Here is a 17,351-nt window from a genome sequence, read left to right as displayed (position 1 = left end):
TCCTCTATTCATCTATACACTCTGTATAGACATCTATACCTAAACACTCCTATATTCATCTATACACTATGTATAGACATCTATACCTAAACACACCTCTATTCATCTATACACCATATATAGACAACTATACCTAAACACTCCTCTATTCATCTGTACACCATGTACAGACATCTATATCTGAACACTCCTCTATTCATCTATACACTCTGTATAGAAATTTATACCTAAACAATCCTCTATTCATCTGTACACCATATACAGACATCTATACCTAAAAACTCCTCTATTCATCTATACACTCTGTATAGACATCTATACCTAAACACTCCTCTATTCATCTATACACTCTCTATAGACATCTATACCTAAACGCTCCTGTATTCATCTATACACTTTGTATAGACATCTATACCTAAACACTCCTCTATTCATCTATACACTCGGTATAGACATCTATACCTAAGCACTCCTCTATTCATCTATACACCATGTATAGACATCTATACCTAAACACTCCTCTATTCACCTATACACTACGTATAGATATATATACCTAAACACTCCTCTATTCATCTATACACCATATATAGACATATATACCTAAACACTCCTCTATTCATCTGTACACCATGTACAGACATCTACACCTAAACACTCCTCTATTCATCTATACACCCTGTATAGAGATCTATACCTAAACACTCCTCTATTCATCTGTACACTCTGTATAGACATCTATACCTAAACACTCCTCTATTCATCTATACACCATATATACACATCTATACCTAAACACTCCTCTATTCATCTGTACACCATGTACAGACATCTATACCTAAACACTCCTCTATTCATCTACACACCGTGTATAGAGATCTATACCTAAACATTCATCTATTCATCTATACACTCTGTGTAGACATCTATACCTAAACGCTCCTGTATTCATCTATACACTTTGTATAGACATCTATACCTAAACACTCCTCTATTCATCTATACACTCGGTATAGATATCTATACCTAAACACTCCTCTATTCATCTATACACACTGTATAGACATCTATACCTAGACACTCCTCTATTCATCTATACACGCTGTATAGACATCTATACCTAAGCACTCCTCTATTCATCTATACACCATGTATAGACATCTATACCTAAACACTCCTCTATTCACCTATACACTACGTATAGATATCTATACCTAAACACTCCTCTATTCATCTATACACTCGGTATAGACATCTATACCTAAACACTCCTCTATTCATCTATACACACTGTATAGACATCTATACCTAGACACTCCTCTATTCATCTATACACGCTGTATAGACATCTATACCTAAGCACTCCTCTATTCATCTATACACCATGTATAGACATCTATACCTAAACACTCCTCTATTCACCTATACACTACGTATAGATATCTATACCTAAACACTCCTCTATTCATCTATACACTCTGTATAGACATCTATGCCTCAACACACCTCTATTCATCTATACGCTCTGTATAGACATCTATACCTAAACACTCCACTATTCATCGATACACTCTGTATAGACATCTATACCTAAACACTCCTCTATTCATCTATACACCATATACAGACATCTATACCTAAACACTCCTCTATTCATTTGTGAAACATGTACAGACATCTATACCTAAACACTCCTCTATTCATCTATACACCCTGTGTAGACATCTATACCTAAACACTCCTCTATTCATCTATACACTCTGTATAGACGTCTATACCTAAACACAACTATATTCATCTATACACCATATATAGACATATATACCTAAACACTCCTCTATTCATCTGTACACCATGTACAGACATCTATATCTAAACACTCCTCTATTCATCTATACACTCTGTATAGACATATATACCTAAACACTCCTCTATTCATCTATGCACTCTGTATAGACATCTATACCTAAACACTCCTCTATTCATCTATACACTCTGTATAGACATCTATACCTAAACACTCCTCTATTCATCTATACACTCTGTGTAGACATCTATACCTAAACACTCCTCTATTCATCTATACACTATGTATAGACATCTATACCTAAACACACCTCTATTCATCTATACACCATATATAGACAACTATACCTAAAGACTCCTCTATTCATCTGTACACCATGTACAGACATCTATATCTAAACACTCCTCTATTCATCTATACACTCTGTATAGACATCTATACCTAAACACTCCTCTATTCATCTATACACTCTGTATAGACATCTATACCTAAACACTCCTCTATTCATCTATACACTCTGTATAGACATCTATACCTAAACACTCCTCTATTCATCTATACACTATGTATAGACATCTATACCTAAACACACCTCTATTCATCTATACACCATATATAGACAACTATACCTAAACACTCCTCTATTCATCTGTACACCATGTACAGACATCTATATCTAAACACTCCTCTATTCATCTATACACTCTGTATAGAAATTTATACCTAAACAATCCTCTATTCATCTGTACACCATATACAGACATCTATACCTAAAAACTCCTCTATTCATCTATACACTCTGTATAGACATCTATACCTAAACACACCTCTATTCATCTATACACTCTCTATAGACATCTATACCTGAACGCTCCTGTATTCATCTATACACTTTGTATAGACATCTATACCTAAACACTCCTCTATTCATCTATACACTCGGTATAGACATCTATATCTAAACACTCCTCTATTCATCTATACACTCTGTATAGACATCTATACCTAAACACTCCTCTATTCATCTATACACCATATATAGACATCTATACCTAAACACTCCTCTAATCATCTATACACTATGTATGGACATCTATACCTAAACACTCCTCTAATCATCTATACACTATGTATAGACATCTATAACTAAACACTCCTCTATTCACCTATACACTATGTATAGACATATATACCTAAACACTCCTCTATTCATCTATACACCATATATAGACATATATACCTAAACACTCCTCTATTCATCTGTACACCATGTACAGACATCTATATCTAAACACTCCTCTATTCAACTATACACTCTGTATAGACATCTCTACCTAAACACTCCTTTATTCATCTATACACTCTGTATAGACATCTATACCTAAACACTCCTCTATTCATCTATACACTCTGTATAGACATCTATACCTAAACACTCCTCTATTCATCTATACACCATATACAGACATCTATACCTAAACACTCCTCTATTCATTTGTGAAACATGTACAGACATCTATACCTAAACACTCCTCTATTCATCTATACACCCTGTGTAGACATCTATACCTAAACACTCCTCTATTCATCTATACACTCTGTATAGACGTCTATACCTAAACACAACTATATTCATCTGTACACCATATATAGACATCTATACCTAAACACTCCTCTATTCATCTGTAAACCATGTACAGACATCTATATCTAACACTCCTCTATTCATCTATACACTCTGTATAGACATCTATACCTAAACACTCCTCTATTCATCTATACACTCTGTATAGACATCTATACCTAAACACTCCTCTATTCATCTATACACTCTGTATAGACATCTATACCTAAACACTCCTCTATTCATCTATACACTATGTATAGACATCTATACCTAAACACACCTCTATTCATCTATACACCATATATAGACAACTATACCTAAACACTCCTCTATTCATCTGTACACCATGTACAGACATCTATATCTGAACACTCCTCTATTCATCTATACACTCTGTATAGAAATGTATACCTAAACAATCCTCTATTCATCTGTACACCATATACAGACATCTATACCTAAAAACTCCTCTATTCATCTATACACTCTGTATAGACATCTATACCTAAACACTCCTCTATTCATCTATACACTCTCTATAGACATCTATACCTAAACGCTCCTGTATTCATCTATACACTTTGTATAGACATCTATACCTAAACACTCCTCTATTCATCTATACACTCGGTATAGACATCTATACCTAAGCACTCCTCTATTCATCTATACACCATGTATAGACATCTATACCTAAACACTCCTCTATTCACCTATACACTACGTATAGATATATATACCTAAACACTCCTCTATTCATCTATACACCATATATAGACATATATACCTAAACACTCCTCTATTCATCTGTACACCATGTACAGACATCTACACCTAAACACTCCTCTATTCATCTATACACCCTGTATAGAGATCTATACCTAAACACTCCTCTATTCATCTGTACACTCTGTATAGACATCTATACCTAAACACTCCTCTATTCATCTATACACCATATATACACATCTATACCTAAACACTCCTCTATTCATCTGTACACCTTGTACAGACATCTATACCTAAACACTCCTCTATTCATCTACACACCGTGTATAGAGATCTATACCTAAACATTCCTCTATTCATCTATACACTCTGTGTAGACATCTATACCTAAACGCTCCTGTATTCATCTATACACTTTGTATAGACATCTATACCTAAACACTCCTCTATTCATCTATACACTCGGTATAGATATCTATACCTAAACACTCCTCTATTCATCTATACACACTGTATAGACATCTATACCTAGACACTCCTCTATTCATCTATACACGCTGTATAGACATCTATACCTAAGCACTCCTCTATTCATCTATACACCATGTATAGACATCTATACCTAAACACTCCTCTATTCACCTATACACTACGTATAGATATCTATACCTAAACACTCCTCTATTCATCTATACACTCGGTATAGACATCTATACCTAAACACTCCTCTATTCATCTATACACACTGTATAGACATCTATACCTAGACACTCCTCTATTCATCTATACACGCTGTATAGACATCTATACCTAAGCACTCCTCTATTCATCTATACACCATGTATAGACATCTATACCTAAACACTCCTCTATTCACCTATACACTACGTATAGATATCTATACCTAAACACTCCTCTATTCATCTATACACTCTGTATAGACATCTATGCCTAAACACACCTCTATTCATCTATACGCTCTGTATAGACATCTATACCTAAACACTCCACTATTCATCGATACACTCTGTATAGACATCTATACCTAAACACTCCTCTATCCATCTATACACCATATACAGACATTTATACCTAAACACTCCTCTATTCATTTGTGAAACATGTACAGACATATATACCTAAACACTCCTCTATTCATCTATACACCCTGTGTAGACATCTATACCTAAACACTCCTCTATTCATCTATACACTCTGTATAGACGTCTATACCTAAACACAACTATATTCATCTATACACCATATATAGACATATATACCTAAACACTCCTCTATTCATCTGTACACCATGTACAGACATCTATATCTAAACACTCCTCTATTCATCTATACACTCTGTATAGACATCTATACCTAAACACTCCTCTATTCATCTATGCACTCTGTATAGACATCTATACCTAAACACTCCTCTATTCATCTATACACTCTCTATAGACATCTATACCTGAACGCTCCTGTATTCATCTATACACTTTGTATAGACATATATACCTAAACACTCCTCTATTCATCTATACACTCGGTATAGACATCTATATCTAAACACTCCTCTATTCATCTACACACCGTGTATAGAGATCTATACCTAAACATTCCTCTATTCATCTATACACTCTGTGTAGACATCTATACCTAAACGCTCCTGTATTCATCTATACACTTTGTATAGACATCTATACCTAAACACTCCTCTATTCATCTATACACTCGGTATAGATATCTATACCTAAACACTCCTCTATTCATCTATACACACTGTATAGACATCTATACCTAGACACTCCTCTATTCATCTATACACGCTGTATAGACATCTATACCTAAGCACTCCTCTATTCATCTATACACCATGTATAGACATCTATACCTAAACACTCCTCTATTCACCTATACACTACGTATAGATATCTATACCTAAACACTCCTCTATTCATCTATACACTCGGTATAGACATCTATACCTAAACACTCCTCTATTCATCTATACACACTGTATAGACATCTATACCTAGACACTCCTCTATTCATCTATACACGCTGTATAGACATCTATACCTAAGCACTCCTCTATTCATCTATACACCATGTATAGACATCTATACCTAAACACTCCTCTATTCACCTATACACTACGTATAGATATCTATACCTAAACACTCCTCTATTCATCTATACACTCTGTATAGACATCTATGCCTAAACACACCTCTATTCATCTATACGCTCTGTATAGACATCTATACCTAAACACTCCACTATTCATCGATACACTCTGTATAGACATCTATACCTAAACACTCCTCTATTCATCTATACACCATATACAGACATCTATACCTAAACACTCCTCTATTCATTTGTGAAACATGTACAGACATCTATACCTAAACACTCCTCTATTCATCTATACACCCTGTGTAGACATCTATACCTAAACACTCCTCTATTCATCTATACACTCTGTATAGACGTCTATACCTAAACACAACTATATTCATCTGTACACCATATATAGACATCTATACCTAAACACTCCTCTATTCATCTGTACACCATGTACAGACATCTATATCTAACACTCCTCTATTCATCTATACACTCTGTATAGACATCTATACCTAAACACTCCTCTATTCATCTATACACTCTGTATAGACATCTATACCTAAACACTCCTCTATTCATCTATACACTCTGTATAGACATCTATACCTAAACACTCCTCTATTCATCTATACACTATGTATAGACATCTATACCTAAACACACCTCTATTCATCTATACACCATATATAGACAACTATACCTAAACACTCCTCTATTCATCTGTACACCATGTACAGACATCTATATCTGAACACTCCTCTATTCATCTATACACTCTGTATAGAAATGTATACCTAAACAATCCTCTATTCATCTGTACACCATATACAGACATCTATACCTAAAAACTCCTCTATTCATCTATACACTCTGTATAGACATCTATACCTAAACACTCCTCTATTCATCTATACACTCTCTATAGACATCTATACCTAAACGCTCCTGTATTCATCTATACACTTTGTATAGACATCTATACCTAAACACTCCTCTATTCATCTATACACTCGGTATAGACATCTATACCTAAGCACTCCTCTATTCATCTATACACCATGTATAGACATCTATACCTAAACACTCCTCTATTCACCTATACACTACGTATAGATATATATATACCTAAACACTCCTCTATTCATCTATACACCATATATAGACATATATACCTAAACACTCCTCTATTCATCTGTACACCATGTACAGACATCTACACCTAAACACTCCTCTATTCATCTATACACCCTGTATAGAGATCTATACCTAAACACTCCTCTATTCATCTGTACACTCTGTATAGACATCTATACCTAAACACTCCTCTATTCATCTATACACCATATATACACATCTATACCTAAACACTCCTCTATTCATCTGTACACCTTGTACAGACATCTATACCTAAACACTCCTCTATTCATCTACACACCGTGTATAGAGATCTATACCTAAACATTCCTCTATTCATCTATACACTCTGTGTAGACATCTATACCTAAACGCTCCTGTATTCATCTATACACTTTGTATAGACATCTATACCTAAACACTCCTCTATTCATCTATACACTCGGTATAGATATCTATACCTAAACACTCCTCTATTCATCTATACACACTGTATAGACATCTATACCTAGACACTCCTCTATTCATCTATACACGCTGTATAGACATCTATACCTAAGCACTCCTCTATTCATCTATACACCATGTATAGACATCTATACCTAAACACTCCTCTATTCACCTATACACTACGTATAGATATCTATACCTAAACACTCCTCTATTCATCTATACACTCGGTATAGACATCTATACCTAAACACTCCTCTATTCATCTATACACACTGTATAGACATCTATACCTAGACACTCCTCTATTCATCTATACACGCTGTATAGACATCTATACCTAAGCACTCCTCTATTCATCTATACACCATGTATAGACATCTATACCTAAACACTCCTCTATTCACCTATACACTACGTATAGATACCTATACCTAAACACTCCTCTATTCATCTATACACTCTGTATAGACATCTATGCCTAAACACACCTCTATTCATCTATACGCTCTGTATAGACATCTATACCTAAACACTCCACTATTCATCGATACACTCTGTATAGACATCTATACCTAAACACTCCTCTATCCATCTATACACCATATACAGACATCTATACCTAAACACTCCTCTATTCATTTGTGAAACATGTACAGACATCTATACCTAAACACTCCTCTATTCATCTATACACCCTGTGTAGACATCTATACCTAAACACTCCTCTATTCATCTATACACCATATATACACATCTATACCTAAACACTCCTCTATTCATCTGTACACCTTGTACAGACATCTATACCTAAACACTCCTCTATTCATCTACACACCGTGTATAGAGATCTATACCTAAACATTCCTCTATTCATCTATACACTCTGTGTAGACATCTATACCTAAACGCTCCTGTATTCATCTATACACTTTGTATAGACATCTATACCTAAACACTCCTCTATTCATCTATACACTCGGTATAGATATCTATACCTAAACACTCCTCTATTCATCTATACACACTGTATAGACATCTATACCTAGACACTCCTCTATTCATCTATACACGCTGTATAGACATCTATACCTAAGCACTCCTCTATTCATCTATACACCATGTATAGACATCTATACCTAAACACTCCTCTATTCACCTATACACTACGTATAGATATCTATACCTAAACACTCCTCTATTCATCTATACACTCGGTATAGACATCTATACCTAAACACTCCTCTATTCATCTATACACACTGTATAGACATCTATACCTAGACACTCCTCTATTCATCTATACACGCTGTATAGACATCTATACCTAAGCACTCCTCTATTCATCTATACACCATGTATAGACATCTATACCTAAACACTCCTCTATTCACCTATACACTACGTATAGATATCTATACCTAAACACTCCTCTATTCATCTATACACTCTGTATAGACATCTATGCCTAAACACACCTCTATTCATCTATACGCTCTGTATAGACATCTATACCTAAACACTCCACTATTCATCGATACACTCTGTATAGACATCTATACCTAAACACTCCTCTATCCATCTATACACCATATACAGACATCTATACCTAAACACTCCTCTATTCATTTGTGAAACATGTACAGACATCTATACCTAAACACTCCTCTATTCATCTATACACCCTGTGTAGACATCTATACCTAAACACTCCTCTATTCATCTATACACTCTGTATAGACGTCTATACCTAAACACAACTATATTCATCTATACACCATATATAGACATATATACCTAAACACTCCTCTATTCATCTGTACACCATGTACAGACATCTATATCTAAACACTCCTCTATTCATCTATACACTCTGTATAGACATCTATACCTAAACACTCCTCTATTCATCTATGCACTCTGTATAGACATCTATACCTAAACACTCCTCTATTCATCTATACACTCTCTATAGACATCTATACCTGAACGCTCCTGTATTCATCTATACACTTTGTATAGACATCTATACCTAAACACTCCTCTATTCATCTATACACTCGGTATAGACATCTATATCTAAACACTCCTCTATTCATCTACACACCGTGTATAGAGATCTATACCTAAACATTCCTCTATTCATCTATACACTCTGTGTAGACATCTATACCTAAACGCTCCTGTATTCATCTATACACTTTGTATAGACATCTATACCTAAACACTCCTCTATTCATCTATACACTCGGTATAGATATCTATACCTAAACACTCCTCTATTCATCTATACACACTGTATAGACATCTATACCTAGACACTCCTCTATTCATCTATACACGCTGTATAGACATCTATACCTAAGCACTCCTCTATTCATCTATACACCATGTATAGACATCTATACCTAAACACTCCTCTATTCACCTATACACTACGTATAGATATCTATACCTAAACACTCCTCTATTCATCTATACACTCGGTATAGACATCTATACCTAAACACTCCTCTATTCATCTATACACACTGTATAGACATCTATACCTAGACACTCCTCTATTCATCTATACACGCTGTATAGACATCTATACCTAAGCACTCCTCTATTCATCTATACACCATGTATAGACATCTATACCTAAACACTCCTCTATTCACCTATACACTACGTATAGATATCTATACCTAAACACTCCTCTATTCATCTATACACTCTGTATAGACATCTATGCCTAAACACACCTCTATTCATCTATACGCTCTGTATAGACATCTATACCTAAACACTCCACTATTCATCGATACACTCTGTATAGACATCTATACCTAAACACTCCTCTATCCATCTATACACCATATACAGACATCTATACCTAAACACTCCTCTATTCATTTGTGAAACATGTACAGACATCTATACCTAAACACTCCTCTATTCATCTATACACCCTGTGTAGACATCTATACCTAAACACTCCTCTATTCATCTATACACTCTGTATAGACGTCTATACCTAAACACAACTATATTCATCTATACACCATATATAGACATATATACCTAAACACTCCTCTATTCATCTGTACACCATGTACAGACATCTATATCTAAACACTCCTCTATTCATCTATACACTCTGTATAGACATCTATACCTAAACACTCCTCTATTCATCTATGCACTCTGTATAGACATCTATACCTAAACACTCCTCTATTCATCTATACACTCTCTATAGACATCTATACCTGAACGCTCCTCTATTCATCTATACACTTTGTATAGACATCTATACCTAAACACTCCTCTATTCATCTATACACTCGGTATAGACATCTATATCTAAACACTCCTCTATTCATATATACACTCTGTATAGACATCTATACCTAAACACTCCTCTATTCATCTATACACCATATATAGACATCTATACCTAAACACTCCTCTAATCATCTATACACTATGTATGGACATCTATACCTAAACACTCCTCTAATCATCTATACACTATGTATAGACATATATACCTAAACACTCCTCTATTCATCTATACACCATATATAGACATCTATACCTAAACACTCCTCTATTCATCTATACACTCGGTATAGACATCTATATCTAAACACTCCTCTATTCATCTACACACCGTGTATAGAGATCTATACCTAAAAATTCCTCTATTCATCTATACACTCTGTGTAGACATCTATACCTAAACGCTCCTGTATTCATCTATACACTTTGTATAGACATCTATACCTAAACACTCCTCTATTCATCTATACACTCGGTATAGATATCTATACCTAAACACTCCTCTATTCATCTATACACACTGTATAGACATCTATACCTAGACACTCCTCTATTCATCTATACACGCTGTATAGACATCTATACCTAAGCACTCCTCTATTCATCTATACACCATGTATAGACATCTATACCTAAACACTCCTCTATTCACCTATACACTACGTATAGATATCTATACCTAAACAGTCCTCTATTCATCTATACACTCGGTATAGACATCTATACCTAAACACTCCTCTATTCATCTATACACACTGTATAGACATCTATACCTAGACACTCCTCTATTCATCTATACACGCTGTATAGACATCTATACCTAAGCACTCCTCTATTCATCTATACACCATGTATAGACATCTATACCTAAACACTCCTCTATTCACCTATACACTACGTATAGATATCTATACCTAAACACTCCTCTATTCATCTATACACTCTGTATAGACATCTATGCCTAAACACACCTCTATTCATCTATACGCTCTGTATAGACATCTATACCTAAACACTCCACTATTCATCGATACACTCTGTATAGACATCTATACCTAAACACTCCTCTATCCATCTATACACCATATACAGACATCTATACCTAAACACTCCTCTATTCATTTGTGAAACATGTACAGACATCTATACCTAAACACTCCTCTATTCATCTATACACCCTGTGTAGACATCTATACCTAAACACTCCTCTATTCATCTATACACTCTGTATAGACGTCTATACCTAAACACAACTATATTCATCTATACACCATATATAGACATATATACCTAAACACTCCTCTATTCATCTGTACACCATGTACAGACATCTATATCTAAACACTCCTCTATTCATCTATACACTCTGTATAGACATCTATACCTAAACACTCCTCTATTCATCTATGCACTCTGTATAGACATCTATACCTAAACACTCCTCTATTCATCTATACACTCTCTATAGACATCTATACCTGAACGCTCCTCTATTCATCTATACACTTTGTATAGACATCTATACCTAAACACTCCTCTATTCATCTATACACTCGGTATAGACATCTATATCTAAACACTCCTCTATTCATATATACACTCTGTATAGACATCTATACCTAAACACTCCTCTATTCATCTATACACCATATATAGACATCTATACCTAAACACTCCTCTAATCATCTATACACTATGTATGGACATCTATACCTAAACACTCCTCTAATCATCTATACACTATGTATAGACATCTATAACTAAACACTCCTCTATTCACCTATACACTATGTATAGACATATATACCTAAACACTCCTCTATTCATCTATACACCATATATAGACATCTATACCTAAACACTCCTCTATTCATCTGTACACCATGTACAGACATCTATATCTAAACACTCCTCTATTCAACTATAAACTCTGTATAGACATCTCTACCTAAACACTCCTTTATTCATCTATACACTCTGTATAGACATCTATACCTAAACACTCCTCTATTCATCTATACACTCTGTATAGACATCTATACCTAAACACTCCTCTATTCATCTATACACCATATACAGACATCTATACCTAAACACTCCTCTATTCATTTGTGAAACATGTACAGACATCTATACCTAAACACTCCTCTATTCATCTATACACCCTGTGTAGACATCTATACCTAAACACTCCTCTATTCATCTATACACTCTGTATAGACGTCTATACCTAAACACAACTATATTCATCTGTACACCATATATAGACATCTATACCTAAACACTCCTCTATTCATCTGTACACCATGTACAGACATCTATATCTAACACTCCTCTATTCATCTATACACTCTGTATAGACATCTATACCTAAACACTCCTCTATTCATCTATACACTCTGTATAGACATCTATACCTAAACACTCCTCTATTCATCTATACACTCTGTATAGACATCTATACCTAAACACTCCTATATTCATCTATACACTATGTATAGACATCTATACCTAAACACACCTCTATTCATCTATACACCATATATAGACAACTATACCTAAACACTCCTCTATTCATCTGTACACCATGTACAGACATCTATATCTGAACACTCCTCTATTCATCTATACACTCTGTATAGAAATTTATACCTAAACAATCCTCTATTCATCTGTACACCATATACAGACATCTATACCTAAAAACTCCTCTATTCATCTATACACTCTGTATAGACATCTATACCTAAACACTCCTCTATTCATCTATACACTCTCTATAGACATATATACCTAAACGCTCCTGTATTCATCTATACACTTTGTATAGACATCTATACCTAAACACTCCTCTATTCATCTATACACTCGGTATAGACATCTATACCTAAGCACTCCTCTATTCATCTATACACCATGTATAGACATCTATACCTAAACACTCCTCTATTCACCTATACACTACGTATAGATATATATACCTAAACACTCCTCTATTCATCTATACACCATATATAGACATATATACCTAAACACTCCTCTATTCATCTGTACACCATGTACAGACATCTACACCTAAACACTCCTCTATTCATCTATACACCCTGTAATGAGATCTATACCTAAACACTCCTCTATTCATCTGTACACTCTGTATAGACATCTATACCTAAACACTCCTCTATTCATCTATACACCATATATACACATCTATACCTAAACACTCCTCTATTCATCTGTACACCATGTACAGACATCTATACCTAAACACTCCTCTATTCATCTACACACCGTGTATAGAGATCTATACCTAAACATTCCTCTATTCATCTATACACTCTGTGTAGACATCTATACCTAAACGCTCCTGTATTCATCTATACACTTTGTATAGACATCTATACCTAAACACTCCTCTATTCATCTATACACTCGGTATAGATATCTATACCTAAACACTCCTCTATTCATCTATACACACTGTATAGACATCTATACCTAGACACTCCTCTATTCATCTATACACGCTGTATAGACATCTATACCTAAGCACTCCTCTATTCATCTATACACCATGTATAGACATCTATACCTAAACACTCCTCTATTCACCTATACACTACGTATAGATATCTATACCTAAACACTCCTCTATTCATCTATACACTCGGTATAGACATCTATACCTAAACACTCCTCAATTCATCTATACACACTGTATAGACATCTATACCTAGACACTCCTCTATTCATCTATACACGCTGTATAGACATCTATACCTAAGCACTCCTCTATTCATCTATACACCATGTATAGACATCTATACCTAAACACTCCTCTATTCACCTATACACTACGTATATATATCTATACCTAAACACTCCTCTATTCATCTATACACTCTGTATAGACATCTATGCCTCAACACACCTCTATTCATCTATACGCTCTGTATAGACATCTATACCTAAACACTCCACTATTCATCGATACACTCTGTATAGACATCTATACCTAAACATTCCTCTATTCATCTATACACCATATACAGACATCTATACCTAAACACTCCTCTATTCATTTGTGAAACATGTACAGACATCTATACCTAAACACTCCTCTATTCATCTATACACCCTGTGTAGACATCTATACCTAAACACTCCTCTATTCATCTATACACTCTGTATAGACGTCTATACCTAAACACAACTATATTCATCTATACACCATATATAGACATATATACCTAAACACTCCTCTATTCATCTGTACACCATGTACAGACATCTATATCTAAACACTCCTCTATTCATCTATACACTCTGTATAGACATCTATACCTAAACACTCCTCTATTCATCTATGCACTCTGTATAGACATCTATACCTAAACACTCCTCTATTCATCTATACACTCTCTATAGACATCTATACCTAAACGCTCCTGTATTCATCTATACACCTTGTACAGACATCTATACCTAAACACTCCTCTATTCATCTATACACTCGGTATAGACATCTATACCTAAGCACTCCTCTATTCATCTATACACCATGTATAGACATCTATACCTAAACACTCATCTATTCACCTATACACTACGTATAGATATATATACCTAAACACTCCTCTATTCATCTATACACCATATATAGACATATATACCTAAACACTCCTCTATTCATCTGTACACCATGTACAGACATCTACACCTAAACACTCCTCTATTCATCTATACACCCTGTATAGAGATCTATACCTAAACACTCCTCTATTCATCTGTACACTCTGTATAGACATCTATACCTAAACACTCCTCTATTCATCTATACACCATATATACACATCTATACCTAAACACTCCTCTATTCATCTGTACACCTTGTACAGACATCTATACCTAAACACTCCTCTATTCATCTACACACCGTGTATAGAGATCTATACCTAAACATTCCTCTATTCATCTATACACTCTGTGTAGACATCTATACCTAAACGCTCCTGTATTCATCTATACACTTTGTATAGACATCTATACCTAAACACTCCTCTATTCATCTATACACTCGGTATAGATATCTATACCTAAACACTCCTCTATTCATCTATACACACTGTATAGACATCTATACCTAGACACTCCTCTATTCATCTATACACGCTGTATAGACATCTATACCTAAGCACTCCTCTATTCATCTATACACCATGTATAGACATCTATACCTAACCACTCCTCTATTCATCTATACACTCGGTATAGACATCTATACCTAAACACTCCTCTATTCATCTATACACACTGTATAGACATCTATACCTAGACACTCCTCTATTCATCTATACACGCTGTATAGACATCTATACCTAAGCACTCCTCTATTCATCTATACACCATGTATAGACATCTATACCTAAACACTCCTCTATTCACCTATACACTACGTATAGATATCTATACCTAAACACTCCTCTATTCATCTATACACTCTGTATAGACATCTATGCCTAAACACACCTCTATTCATCTATACGCTCTGTATAGACATCTATACCTAAACACTCCACTATTCATCGATATACTCTGTATAGACATCTATACCTAAACACTCCTCTATTCATCTATACACCATATACAGACATCTATACCTAAACACTCCTCTATTCATTTGTGAAACATGTACAGACATCTATACCTAAACACTCCTCTATTCATCTATACACCCTGTGTAGACATCTATACCTAAACACTCCTCTATTCATCTATACACTCTGTATAGACGTCTATACCTAAACACAACTATATTCATCTATACACCATATATAGACATATATACCTAAACACTCCTCTATTCATCTGTACACCATGTACAGACATCTATATCTAAACACTCCTCTATTCATCTATACACTCTGTATAGACATCTATACCTAAACACTCCTCTATTCATCTATGCACTCTGTATAGACATCTATACCTAAACACTCCTCTATTCATCTATACACTCTGTATAGACATCTATACCTAAACACTCCTCTATTCATCTATACACTCTGTGTAGACATCTATACCTAAACACTCCTCTATTCATCTATACACTATGTATAGACATCTATACCTAAACACACCTCTATT

The sequence above is a fragment of the Lampris incognitus genome, chromosome 2 (genome assembly GCF_029633865.1).
Source record: "Lampris incognitus isolate fLamInc1 chromosome 2, fLamInc1.hap2, whole genome shotgun sequence".
Classification (NCBI taxonomy): Eukaryota; Metazoa; Chordata; class Actinopteri; order Lampriformes; family Lampridae; genus Lampris; species Lampris incognitus.
Note: the sequence above shows the minus strand (reverse complement) of the source record.